General features: G+C 37.4%; 1 pseudogene; it reads right to left on the minus strand.

Annotated features, from left to right (window-relative positions):
- Positions 1-11761: 11761 nt before the first annotated feature.
- Positions 11762-12907, minus strand: LOC110012094 (putative late blight resistance protein homolog R1B-17; annotated as a pseudogene).
- Between the last annotated feature and the right edge of the window lie 2186 nt (positions 12908-15093).

The following is a 15093-nucleotide window of genomic DNA, read 5'->3' on the forward strand; positions in this document are numbered from 1 at the left end:
AGGTATGATGATTTCTTGATTTGTAACATATTGTGAGATCTAATCTGCTCTTTTTACACTTGTTAAATAAATATTCATGCTATTCTCTGTGCTTTTATTACAAACATCTAATTTTTGAATGATATGGTCAATTGTTCATTACCAAAAAGGTTTACTTAGCTAATTGGACTTTACAAATCCGTGTAATTGTTTGTTAACTTCAATACTAGTGGCAACGTAACATGATTAATTATGTCATAGTAAATAGTTATGTTATGGGGAATGCATGATCTAGTTTAAACGAATTATCCTCGTAGGAATTTGTTGACTAGAATCGGGTTTTTCTATTTCTTAATACTGTTAATAGATTAAATCTTGTGGACGTTCCCAGGATTGTCTGTTAGTTAGATATCTAGCCAACGGTCATACCTTAACTGACGAAAAGGTAAGAAAATGTGAGGTTGTTAGGTCGTACCAACAACCATAACTGATTTATTTACATAGTGTTATCTTTGCATCAATGATCAACTCACAAGAATCAAGAATGATCCTAGCCTTAATCGAAAAATCTCTCTCTCATATCCTTGTCAGGTAATTTCAATTATTTTCTAGTTTATTTAGTTTTCAATTTTTTCTTTTTATCATCAAATCTCCCCCCAATTATTTTCCTTATCTTAAAGAAATCAACTTATACCAGTCCTTGTGGAATCGACCCTACTCCCACTTTCACAAGTGTTGTAGGAATTATCTTGGTGGTCTCGACACCCACCAGACCATGAAAAAGGGGACCTATTCCTTGATGAATCCAGGGGTTCTGACTATCCTTTCCTCTCCTTATTGTCTTACTTGACAGACCAAAAGTTGATTTTCTGTGTTCCAAGTTTCATGTACCTGATGGTTATACCATTATCCAGCCCATGCCTGATGATCGTATATACCTTCCTCCTTCTGAGTGCGGGACTTTTTTCTTTGCTGATTTTGAGACTGGCCTTCGTTTACCCTCTTATCCATTGATTGAGGGGATTCTTGATCGTTCACATCTGTGCATAACCCAACTTACTCCATGCTCTTCTGGAACCATCTGTCCCGTTGTAATTTTGATGGCTCACTTAGCTATTGACCCTTCGGTTGACAATTTCTCAGTATAGGAGAGAAGGATTTTTTCTACCTAAATAGTAGGAAAGGGCTTAAGCTAGTGAGTAATAGTAAGAGATCATATATAGACTGGAAAAATCGTTCTTTCTATGTTCGTTCCTCTCCTCATAAGCCTCGGGTTAGCCAAAATCGGTGGCAACTAACCAAACCTCCCTTTGAACTTGTGGGGCCTGTTTCGTGAGATGATACCTTCTTAACGGAAAGGCTTCTTAAATACGAATATGATTATAAGGTTATCATGATTAAGTAAGTTTTTTCTGTAGTTGGCTTGTCTCCAACCTCTTTTTGCTTGGATGCCTCATATCTTGGTATATTTCTTCATTTGTTCTTTTGATGTTGGCCTCGTTTTCACATTTTTCTTATTGACTTCTGTTCGCTTGTCTCAGGAAACATTGTGATGGCTTCGAGTAGTCTTCGAATGAGCCCTCACTATCGTCTGCAAGCATCTTCTTCCTACAGCTCTGCTCCATCGCTTCCTGTTGTTGTGGCCCTTGTCTCCGCAAGGGTGCCCTCTCTTTTCTAGGCTACCCCTCGAGGTGTAAAAGGGGGAGTTCTCCCACTTCTGGTATCTCTACTAGGCACCAGAGGAAGCTGATAGGCGTTGATGACTCCGATGAGGTGGATGAGAAGGTGAAGACCTTTCCTGTAGCTCCCTGGCCACCATGGGAATCTTAATTTCTTTGCCAAAGACTACTGCCCCTCCTAACAAAATTAGTAAGAACCTGAAGGGTGACGTTGGCAAGGGAAAGGCCAAGGTTTCTCCTCATTTGGAACCCTAAATAATCGTTGAACTGGAAGAAAGCTTTGTTCTGTCCTCGTGGAGAAATACACACCTATGAGGCAGTTGAAAATTATGGAAGGTTTGCCCAAAGAGATTAGGGAGGCCTGGTTGGCTACCAGGGAATCTCCTCCGGTGTCTGCAAATCTTGCTCCCATACTCACCCCAACTAGAATGTTCATGAAAATTCTTCTATTTTGGGTTCTATTACGGGTGATGTTTCTTTGACTTATATTGCGAAATTCTCTTGCCCTGGACCAACTGAAGCTTTCGTTCAGCCCTCTACCTCAGATGGAATCTCATGGGGCCAAATTTCTAATGGGCATAAGGATTTCTTCTTGTTCACTTTCTAGCTGTTGTTATTCTCTTTCTAATACCTTATAACCTTCAATTTTACCAGGTAAGTTAGATCTTACATGGTGTAACTCTCCAAGTTGCTAATTCATATGAGCAAGCTTCCAAAGCAAAAGAGAAAACTGAAATAGCAAAGGCTTGAGTGAGGGGGTTGAAGGAGCAGAATGAGATGTTGCGTGCCTATATCGGGAGTCGATTGCCAAAGATCAGTAGGTGCACGATCTGGAGAGGAAGAATCTTCTTGAACTAGGGAGGCGAATTGCTAGTCATATCATCAGGGAAGTATAGCGGAAGGTATAGAACTGATCTATTCAGTGATGAGTATAAGGAGGTGGTGGCGAATTGTAGGCTCTAAGGTGCCCGTGCTTTCATAAAGTCTCCAGTGGTTGACCAACTTATGGATATGAAGGTATACGTGAGCTTGTGGTAACCTGGAATAGGTGTATAAACTAGGTAAGGTCTTTCAACGATTTTAAAGAGGGCTTTGACACCAGCCTCCTAAGCATCACCAAAGATGTGAACGGCAAGGATTATCCTGATACTCCTGTTGAGGTAGAAGTTCCTCTATCTGATGAGTTTTACTCTATGTTGCCTCGTACACCTCTTGATGCCTTGGACGAAGAAGCAAAGGAGCGTCCGATTGCTAAAGTTGCTAAAGAGGAATGGATCAAAATTGAAGTTGCTACTACCGAAGGTGAACTGATTATGCCTTGTTCTGTGGAGCCTATGATTGTCGAGGGTTACGATCCGATACTGCCTGTTGATGTTCTAGCCCCAAATATCGAGGTGAGTGCCAGTCTAAGCCCTAATCCTTCCCATTCAGCTTCTGCGGATATTGAACCTACTTTTGAAGGTGCTGGTGCTTTTGAGAATCTTGTTGAGAATACAGAGTAATTTGGATATTGGGCAGCTCCGCCCTTTGAATATTTAGTATGAAATCTGAATATTTTAGATGATGTTGGGTGCTTGTTTTGGTAATCTAATGCCAATGATGTCCAACTCTGTTTTGATGTTATGAATTTCTTCATGGTTGACTTCTTTACATGCTTTGATGTATCCCTGGATGAATTTCAATCCGATGTGAGTTGCATTTAATAAGTAGAGTTACCTAGTTATTTTTCTAGCTTCATGTTTTGCATGTCCTTAGCTCAAGGTAGAGTCTTGTTAGGACTTAGGCGATTACTTGATTCAGTTTGCGTATGCCTTGAAATCAAAGGTCCTTATTAAATGTATGCCATGGTGGCTTATAAATAAAGGTAATTACATTATTAGCATGTTATTTTCTGTATTTAATCATGTTCTTGGTATATGATATTGGATATCTATTGTTAAATACATGGATTGTATTTAGTTGTTTAACATGTTTATATTTTATATATATTTTATTATTATTTATTGGATAAACAATGGGGTTGATCATAAAGCCCAGTGGCCGAATGCATAGTTTAATTTTATGTTGGGTGAGGCCTGTGTGTCTCTTTGTTATAATTCCTTCTTTCATTTTTTAGCCTTAAAATAATAACGCTTGCTTTCTCCCTCCTTTTGTACTCCCCCCAACTTTTGATTAGGGTTTTCAATTTCTATTGTATTGATTGTAGTTAGAAAAGTGAGGTTTTATTTATTTTGAATAAATGTAAGATTCCAAGAAGTTGAAGGCCTAGGCCCGTTGGATGGTGTCTATTCAGACTTAAGCGCTCTCAGACTTAATATAAAGGTATCTATTCAGATCTAAGCCCTTTGGTACTTAGAATAAAAATATCTGTACAGAGTAAGCTTTTTCAGACTTAGAACAGAGGTCCACTACGGACATGGGCCTTTTGAGGGTCCAAGATAAAATGCCTTGTAGTATAATCAAAGTCTCTTTATTTAGAGGAGAATTTCACATCATAGAACTAAGCATAAAACTTCCTGAGGTTTTGTGCATTCCATTTTTGTAGATCTTTCCCTCACATTTCTTGAATGCGATATGCTCCATTTTTTGCTATTTTTACGACTTTGGAACGACCTTCCCAGTTCAGGTTCAGTTTTCCAACATGCTTGGAGGCTTCCCAGTTCTTCAAGACCAAGTACCCCCACTTGGAAGGTTCTTGATTTCACCTTCTTGTTATACGTTTTCTACGCTTGCCTTTTATACTTTATATCTTTGCATAGGTCAGCTCTCTTTTCTCAGTAGCATTATCAAGTCCATCACATGTTGCTCAACATTCTACGCTTGATCATACATTTTTTCACACGCAAATTTTGCCCCAATTTCCACTGGAATTGCTGCTTCTGAACCATACATCAAGCAGAAGGGGGTTTCACCTATGTTGTTTCTGGCAGTGGTGTAATATGCCTATAACATACCTGGTAACTCTTCTGCCTAGTTTCCTTTAAGACCTTCCAGGCGAGTTTTTAAGTTCTTCAATATGATTCTATTTTATTACCTCCATTTGCCCATTTGCTTGCAGATTTGACATTAAGGTGAAGTTCTATTGTATTTTCATCTCTTGGCACCAATCTTATATATTTCTTCCTTGGAATTGGGTACCATTATCTGAGATCAGTATCCTCGGAATCCCAAATTTGCATACTATGTTTTTCCAGAGGAACCTCATCAGTTCATTACATATATATTGGTTACAGCTTGTGCTTCCACCCATTTGGTGAAGTGTTCTACTGCTACGATGATGAATTTTCGCTGCCCAAGAGCTAGGGGGAAAATTTCCTAGAATATTAATCCTCATCTGATCAAAAGGGCATGTTACTGGGATGCTTAGCAAATTAGTGGGAGGTACATTAGATAGGTTGGAGTTTTATTGACAACCTTTACACTTCTTCGAGAATTCAAATTCGTCTTTAGGTAATGCGGGCTAGAAGTATCCTTGCCTTAGGACTTTTGAGCTAGTGCTCTTCCTCCATAGTGATTCCCATAACTTTCTTCATGCACTTCTCTAAGTATGTACCCTGTTTCATCTCTATTGACACATTTCAACAGCATACGCTGTGGTGTTCTTCTGTACAGCTCCGCTTCATACAGTGTGAATCTGGTAGATTGTATTCTCATTTGCCGATTTTGAGCTTTATCTGCGAATCTTTCGCCTTGGAGAAATCTTATGATTAAAGATTTCCAATTGTCATTAGGTACTTGAACGTTTAGTAATGGGAGACTTTTATCCTCTTGGGTTACGTGAAGTTCTCTGTGATCGGGGAATCTCTATTTTTGTTGTGCTTAGGTACCAAAAAAGTGATGTTCCTGTGTTTTATCCCAAAAGCTGTGCTTGCAAACTTTGATAGGCATCTGCCCTTTCATTTTCCTCTCTTGGATTTTTATGCAATTCAAACATTTCAAAAGTTTGTTGGAGGTTACGTACCTTTTGTGCAACCAGCTGAGAATCCGTGTAGGCGATTATCTCCGTAGCCCCTAGTTGCAATGCCAACTGCTATTAGTGCCTCATCCTCAGCTCATTATTCGTTACCGCAAAATTTAGTTTTACTGCTATCTCAATCTCAGTACTTTTGGGATCTCTAAGGACTATCCCTGCTCCCCCTTGAGTTGAGTTCGAGAAGCTATCTACTTGAAATAGCCACTTGCCTTTATCTCTTAAAGATATCAAAATTTCGGTTGTTGACTACTTCAAGCAGGCCTTCACAATGGATTACAGGGTGAGTGTTGACGACCTTCATTAGGTCCCTAATATTCTCTCGGAGGAGGACCAACATCATCTTAATGCTACCCCTATAATTGAAGAAGTGAAAGCAACTATCTTTGATATATGCCCAGATAGTACAGCTTGCCCTGACGGATTCTTGGCACACTTTTTTCAATGTTGTTGGGAAATTATTGGTCAAGATCTCTACGACGCTGTTTTGGATTTCCTCTCGGGATCTACTCCTCCGAAAAATTTCATAACGACTACCATTATTCTCATTCCAAAGATTGAGGCTCCATCCACTTGGAAAGATTTCAGGCCAATTAGCCTTTGTAATGTCACGAGGAAAATCCTATCCAAAATCATCAACAATTAAATGGTCAAACTGCTTCCCAAAATCATCTCCCCTTCCCAGAGCGGTTTTGTCCAGGGGCGCATGATCTCAGATAATATTCTTCTTGCACAAGAACTTTTCCACTGTCTTGGAAAAAATGGCAGTCTAAGCAACACCGTATTCAAACTTAACATGGAAAAAGCTTATGATCAAGTCAACTGGACATTCCTCTACCACATGCTTAGTAGAGTGAATTTCCCAACGCACTGGATTAACATGATCAAGAAACTCATAAAAAACTGATGGCTCAGTATTTTGATCAACGGTGAAGGGGTGGAATTTTTCAAGTCGACGCGAGGCCTCAAACAAGGGGATCCCTTATCCTCAACGCTCTTTGTTATTGCAGCAGAATGCTTATCTAGAGGACTTGATTGGCTTTTCCAACGACAGCCCCGAATGAATTTCTTTGCAAGGAGCAGCAAGAACATCTCCCACCTGGCATTTGCAGAAGATATCATTATCTTCCCGAAAGGGACTCGCAAGGATCTCAAAGGAATTTCTTAGGCACTACGGAGCTCATTTCTGGTTAGCGTATCAACAAGGAGAAAAGCTCCTTCACGGTCGATAAAAAGACCTCCAACATGAGAATTCGCTGCATCCAACAGGTCACTGGCTTCAGGCTGAAATACCTTCCGATCACATACCTAGGAACGCCTCTCTTCAAAGGAAACAAGAAGGGAGTTCTTTTCGACAAACTCATTCAGAAAATTCGGAATAAGATCACATGATGGGAAAAAGCACTCCTATTCCATGGAGGAAACCCCAGCTTATCAAAAGCATCCTCAGTGCCATGCCGACATACCTGCTACAAGTCCTGAAGCCTCCTAAGTGTGTTATGGAACGCATCGAAAGAATTTTTAACAAGCTCCTCTGGGACAATACTGGTGATCAAAGAAAACTGAACTGGTTTTCATGGGAATCTGTGTGCTATCTGATGGACGAAGGGAGTTTTGGGGTTAGAAGAATCCAAGATATGGTCCATGCATTTCAATTCAAGCTGTGGTGGAGATTTAGGAAACAAAGCTCACTTTGGACCCATTAGAATGGGGAATAAAGGTGAATAACTATTTGCTTGATAAAAACTGTAAACATCAAATTTTTTCTAAGGAATGTTTGACTTGCATAAATATTGAGATGGGTAAATTGGATCGGGGTCCAAAAATACACGTGAAATAAAAAAGTTATGTCCACATGTGAGCTTTTGCTTGAAGAGAAATAATAGACAAATGGGAGTTATATTTGGTTTTGTTGCTTTCTCTTCACTTTTGTTTAAGCCAAATATTTAAAAGGCGCCATTACTGGATGGACTCTTAGATGGTACTTTGGAAGCAACCCCACAGGGATTAAATTACGCTTAGGCTCAAGGTTAGTCTTATACCATTAGTTGTTTATTCTTTGACAAGATTTTCAATATTCTGTTTGTTAATTTTAATTATGGTTGAATACTTATCATGTCTATGCCTTTTTACCTCATCTTTTTCATATAATTTTTCCTATGAAATTTGAACTTTTAGCTTAATATTTATATTATTTGCTATTATATATGCTGTCTATTTTAATGTTGATAAACCTGCATTGTATGGTTAGTGTTTGCTTAAAATTCTTATTTGTATTTTTATATAATCATTGGATTTTAAACTTTAAATGCTATCATAATTTTCAATTAAACCATTTCTTATGTTTTAGGTCAACAAGCATCACATATTAATAAAATGTAGGGTTAAAATGGAGTTCACACCTTAAATTAACCAATATATTTAATTTAAGATGTGAACTCAATTTTAACCCTACATTTAAAGTAAAATGTAATAAATTTAAAACTAAAAACTTATTTAGGCAATTAAATTGATGTTCTAGAAGTATTGTAGAATTCTTTTCATAATTTATTAATATTTTTTAGTAGTATAACCATATCAAATTAAATTTATCCACATGAATCGAGTATGTTAGCGCTCATCCTGTAAGGTAAAGAATTTTTTGTTGTCATAATATTAAGTGGTTAAAATTTCTTTTGATATGTTTGTTATTTAATCAACTCTTATTTTTATTACAAGAGTAATTGATATTGAAAGATAAATGATAAGAGATTCGCTCAAATATTTAATTTTTTTTCATGGGCAAAGTTCTTAATAAAGAGAAGTATTTTTATTTATTTATCTATTTCAGCTTATTTAATTAATTTAAATGTGCATTAAAAGATTTTTTCTATAAAAATATTGTCATTTTATATAAAAATAAATAGTTTAAGAGAATGAGCAAATTGACTAATTGCCATGACAGAAGGTAACGGGACTAAAATAAGCGTATAAATAATTTGTTGGTATATGAAAGAAAATAATAAAACAAAGAGAATGAAATTTGACAATCATATAATTTTATTTGTATCATATTATGATCTTTCATTTATTTGCAAAATAGTTAAAAGATCTGGAAGTTATTTATGACGTGTTGAAAATTTTGAATAATAATTATTTTTAATAGTCATATGTTCTTTAAAGAAGTATTTAGTTTGTATGATTTACTAAAATTTTTGAGTAATTGTAGAATTATATCAAATTCAAATTATTCACAGTATAACTAAGTTTTCATTGTCTGGTTAAAATACACTTTGTTAGTTTTGTTTTGAATTTGGGATTCAGAACTAAATAACATAATTGATATATTTAATCATCTTTTTAAAATATATTCTCTCTATCATTCTCATTTTACTTCACTTGAATTAAACCTTTTTTATATTGGTGTTATCAGTTAATTTATTATTATTATTATTATTATTATTATTATTTTATATTAAAATTAATTTATATCAATCTGAGGCCCCCTCCCCCACCTCCATCCACCGCCAGCGCCCAGTCTTAGACTAGGCGTTGCATGGCGAGGTCTGGTTGTGGGGATGGATGGAGGGTCGGGGTTAATCTTTTATATGTTATTTTTAAAGTATTTTGATATTCAAATAAATATATTTAAGAAAATAATTATTATTTTTTTAGGAGGAGAAAAATAAAAAAAATAATATCAACTTACAAGAAACAACGGAGGGTAAATTATAAAATCAAAAAAGGTATTTTAATCAAATTTATGCAAAACACGAAAGGTTTCTAGTATATTTAGATGCGTGGAGTTAAATGTTTTTTGTAAATATGAGGGTAAAATAAATTGAGCATTCATTTGTTAACACGGCATATGACCCTTTGTCGTTAAATTTAATAGTGAAGGACCAATAATATCGAAATTTTAAATTTTGGGATCAATCCATAAAGCCAAAAGCGAAAGACCAAAAGTTATATATTTTGTAAATACTTAGAAGAGAAATGTTATATTTGTTACTAAATGAATAGTAAAATTATAATTAGCAAAAATTAGTGAGAAAATATTGTTTAAATATTTCACTTATAGTGTCAACAAGGCCAAAATTGGTAATTAGGAGATATTTTATAATTTTTTATTAAGTGGTATTTATAATTATAGCTTCGGCAAATTTGCCAAAAAAAATTAGAAAGAAAGGAAAAATGGTGAGTCGTTAGTTAATAAAAACGAAATATCTAATTAATAAAAACAAAATAAAACATTGGGAAAATCTCAACAAATCCATACTCAAACTCGGCTTGTATCTAACTATATTTTAATAAATTTAAATATTTATTTTAATACTCATAAATTTATGTAATATCTACTTATAAATTCATTAAGAAATAAACATTCATCTGTGAATTTCTTGTAATATCTTATTATTTACTCTTTAATTATTTTTTATACGATATTTTATATTTATTTGATATTAATGAATGAGTAAATGTTTAATCCCAATGAACTTTGTCTTTTGATTTTTAAATTTATGATGAATTTAATTATTTTGTGTATAATTTTTTCTTGAAAATAAAATTCTGTTAGTTCAAAAAAGTTTTTCTCCAATAGTGGTGATTTGGTGCCTAACTTATTAAATCTCTTTTTCAAAACATATCTCTTGTTTTCTCTCTCTATCTATTGGTGTATGTTTTGATTTATTTTTGTGTAACATAAAACATTTTTTGAGGGAAAAAATTCTCTGTTGATTTGTCAAATCCTTGTGATGCATCTATCATGCTCAAAATCCTACATCCATATGTAGAGTCTACTAATTGATCGATTCGAGGGAGAGGGTAAAAATCTTTAGGGCATGCCTTGTTGAGGTCACTGAAATCGATCTACATTCGCCATTTTCCCCATAGCTTGGGTACCAACGTTAGATAACCATTCAGGAAATTGTATCTCTTCAATATGTCACAGTGCTAATAGTTTATCAACCTTAGCTTGGATTGTTTTGTCTTTTTCAGGCCCAAAATGCCTTTTCTTTTGTTTTACCGGCTTAATGATCAGGTTGAAATGAGGTGATGGGTGATGACATTAGGATCGATCCCTTCTAAATATTGGGGGTCCTTGCAAAGATATCTACATTGTGACGTAGACACTGAATTATTTCTTCACGTGTAAAGTCCTCCAATTGAGAACTATTGCGTGTAAATTCTCTGCGTCCTTGGGCACGATCTCGACATTCATTAGTTTTTCAGTTGGCTGGACCTTGGGGGATGTCTTCTCATCTTCATTATCTCCCATAACCTCCTTCTCACGTTTGTTGGGGGTGCCTCCCTGGGAACTTCATCTCTACTTCCCTTTTGTTCTTTGCGTACGGCCTCCACATAACATTTGCGAGATTGGAGGAGGACTCCTTGCACTTCTCCTACACCTCTGCGTGTAAGGAACTTGATCTTCATGTGGTACGTGGAGATCACGGCTTGGAATGCATTGAGGGTAGGCCTTCCTAGGATGACGTTGTAAGTGGAAACATTGTCTACGACCAGGAACTTTAACAAGCAAGTCCTTGGAGTGGTACCAGTACCTAAGGTCAATGACAGCGATACCATGCCCCTAAGATGGACTACATCCCCTGCAAACTAGTAGAGGAAAGTGTTCACTTTTTCCAAAGGGGTATCCTCTAACTGCATTTGGTCGTAGGCTTCTTTGAAAAATATATTTGCAGAACTTCCTAAATATATAAGAATACGTCCTACTTCATAGTTGGCCAATAATCCATGATAACTAGAGCGTCATTATGAGGGCTTTTGGGACCTGAACGTTCTACCCTTCCAAACTAGATGAGGGGGGCATCCTCCGTTGCTCCAACATTCCATATTTCTTTTATAGTTACGCTGTGCTTCTCTAACCTAAGCCTTCCTGGCATGATGGGAGTCCCTCCATTTGGGCCTCCTACAATCATTCATATGATTCCTTTTCGAGGAGGATCATTGACTTCACTTTTTCCTTCAAATGTATTCTTGTATTCTTTGTTTCGTGAGGATTCTGGAGGAGAAGCTTTTACTTCCTTCCCCTTATTTAGTTCTTGTTTGATGTGTCATCCTGTTCCTCGAGCTTTTTCCCGAAAGACATATCCTAGCAGATACCCATTTTGGATAAGTCTTTCGATTTCATTCTTTAGGTGCCGACATTCTTTAGTGGTGTGGCCATATTCTTTACGAAAATGGAAGAATTTGTCATGCAGCTTCTTGCAATCATCTTTCCAATGTTCTCCAACTCTGAAGGACATCCTTCTTATTTAAGTACTTTCTGCCTATGCAGATTCCAACTTTGATCCATATCCATGAAGGCATCTCATGAAGAGGGTTGGAAGGGTCGGCATAAGCAACCACATCTTGTAGCCTTGTGATTGATATGATCTGACTATGATTATTGTCATCAGGAAATATCCTCCTCATGTCATCCTATGCCTTGGTACTCCAAATATCATCCACCACCACGAGATACCTCCTACCTTCAAACCTTTGTATGCATGTTATACCATATGTTCGTGGTTATGCTTTTCTTTATCAAATGTTTCATTGAATGCATTGATGGAATCTACAATAGCGAAATGCATCTCTTGTATGCTATAATCTTGTGACACCATAAGCCAAGCACGAGAATCAAAATATTGTATAATCAATTGATCATCATAAGCATTTCTAGCAAGAGTTGTTTTACCAATGCCACCCATGCCATAGATTGGAATGAATTATGCGACTCTCCGCAAATTCGAGTCTTTATTGCCATCAAGTCATCTTCAAATCCAACTGTGGCATCATTTTTGGCAAGCGCAAGACTAATGATGAAGTAGGAGCAGAAGAATCACTCAACTGCATCAGTGCTGAAGTAGGATGAGAAGAGTCACTGACTTGCAGGTGTTAGACTCCAAGACTGCTCTTAATTTCCACCACCTCTTCCACAATAGATTTCAAATCATCAGCCACTCCCGGTAGCTACTGATATTTCTTCTGAAACTTGCGCTGCACTTCGATAGGGAGAAAGATCAAAACTTAGGGTTCCTCCATTTGAATCCAAGCTAAGAATTTCTTCAAACAATAGGTACTCAAGAATATCCTCAGCTTCATTTGTTGCATCCCTCATTCGAGCTTCCAAATTGTTGGTTTTCTCAGGAAAATCTTCAAGAAATGCTTGCAAGAACTTCACGTGTTTAAGGAGAGATTTAAGTCGTGGTTTTTCTTCAAGAAATAGGGGAAACTGACGTTATTTCAGAAGCTGAACAAGCGTTTGCACAAGTGAAACAAGTGTAGCGTAAGTCATCTCAATTTGGCGGAAGATTAAAACTTTCAATTTCAGAGATTACAGAACTTAGAACAGGAGATTACATTAAGGTAATAGTAATATTACAGGATAGGATTAGGACGCTGTTGTGAGAAAAGTAATCACAACATTCTTCAAGTATAAATTAACAGTGCAATTGTGGAGTACAGATTCCTCACGGGTATAGGAAGAAAGCATGTGCACAAGTGTCAATTGCAATACAATTGTCGAAATTCATTATAGTTTACTCCTTGTACAATGTTTGTTTAGGCAAATTGTTCTTATTTTTTTAAATAATTATAAAAATTAGGGTTAAATATTGATGGGTATGGACCAGCGAGTTACATAGCTATTATGTCAGTAGGGGCCAGCTTCATACAGCCCAATGATTTTGGCCCAAACACTAACAATTGGCCCTATTTCCTCACACACGACTCTCTCTCTCTCTCAAGTCCATGTGGCATACTCCGTGTATGCCCTCCTGACCAGCCTGGAGCACATGTGGCAAAGAGGTTTTCTTCAAGGACTCAGATTCTTGCATGCAGCAGACTTCTTGCGGACTAAGAGTCCTTCTCAACCTCGAACTCCTTCCCTCACCTAGATAATCATTTTAACAACATGATCCCTAAAATGGGACTCGATCATGCCTTATCTCAACTAATCTTATCTGTTCATTGCAGAAATAGGAAACATGGTTAGTTCTTTGATAAGGAGGACACTCTTCTATAAATAGAGAACTCGTCCCCAAGCGAGGGGATACCTTCATCATACTGAAATTTGGTTGTTACTTTGTTACACTTCTGTTGCATTTACAAACACGATTTCTCGCAATACTTTTTATTATTTTAGATTATTATTCTTTGAATCCAATACTAACTTGGGCGTCGGAGTGCTAACATTTTGATATGTAGGTTTCTTTCTTTCGAATTCTTTTCTAAGCATTCCAGGCCCAGCGCCCAAGTTTGAATGTGCTGGACTCATGCTAAAATCACACGCATTAATTGGCGCCGTTTACGAAAAATTTTGGGTTAAACGCGTATGTTACTATGAAAACCCCTAGCAACCACGCTAACAAGCAGAAGGCTGTGGAGGCATCCAACAACAATCAGCCTCTGCAGGTGGTTGCGAGAACCTCCCTAGCCCCGATAGGAGGATCCGTCCCAGCTTTGCCTGCCCCGACGTTGCCCCTAGGGTGATGGACCCACTGATTGATCCTCTAAGGCGAAGCACCTCCTCGGACACCACATCAGGAGAGCTTTCTGCAACCTTATTGGGTGCAATTCAACAGGTGGTTACAGCCGCCATTCGGGAGAAAATGGTTGTATTATTGCCCACCTGCTTCTATGGTGAAGCAGGCGTCCTCAAGGGGGAATAGAAGGAGACCCATAAGAAGAAGACATCACTGAAAATGGCCCCGCTAGCGAGGATACTGGGACTCTCTTCGACGGCTCCCCAAGAGGTTCCCAGACAATGGGAAGCTAAACTGGAATACCTTCATAAAAGCCTATCGAATGTACAACACCAGATAGCTGGAACCTCAAAAGATAATCAATAGGGTGTCCCCTTCACAAAAGTAGTGATGGTGGACAAACTCTTGGCGAACTGCCACACTCCCGCTATTGCTGGATATGATGGGATGATGGACCCTCAAGAGCATCTCTCGCGCTTTGAGAAAGCGGCCCTTTTGCATCATTACACAAACGAAATCAAGTTTGCGTTTTCATCACTACCCTCGTTAGGGCTGCATGGTTCGATCAGTTACCTGATGGAGCAATAGGATGTTTTCCGATCTCTCTTCCTACTCCAATTTGCCAACAGTCAGAAGCTTCGTAAAATGAAGCTTAGTCTTTTTGCAATACGCCAAAAAAATAATGAGCTTTTAAAGGAATACTTGCAAAGATTTAACACGGCAGCTTTGGAGGTGCCCTCTACCACTCAAGAGGTGAAGGCCAGCGCTTTCTCACAAGGGCTCCTACATGACGACTTGCCCAAATTGCATAAACAAGACTTAGTCCTACAAAGCACTTGATTATGCGGGATATTCCTGCATATGTCAAGGGACTAGTGGGAGTTCGGTTTGTGCAAAATTATTACATAATACTGCAAACATCATTTGTAATCATTTGTTATTTTGCTATTGACTATATTTCGGCCCTCCTAGGGGTAACTAGAATACCTTAAATACC

The sequence above is a fragment of the Sesamum indicum genome, linkage group LG6, assembly GCF_026168435.1.
Source record: "Sesamum indicum cultivar Baizhima isolate 11 linkage group LG6, ASM2616843v1, whole genome shotgun sequence".
NCBI classification, from domain to species: Eukaryota; Viridiplantae; Streptophyta; class Magnoliopsida; order Lamiales; family Pedaliaceae; genus Sesamum; species Sesamum indicum.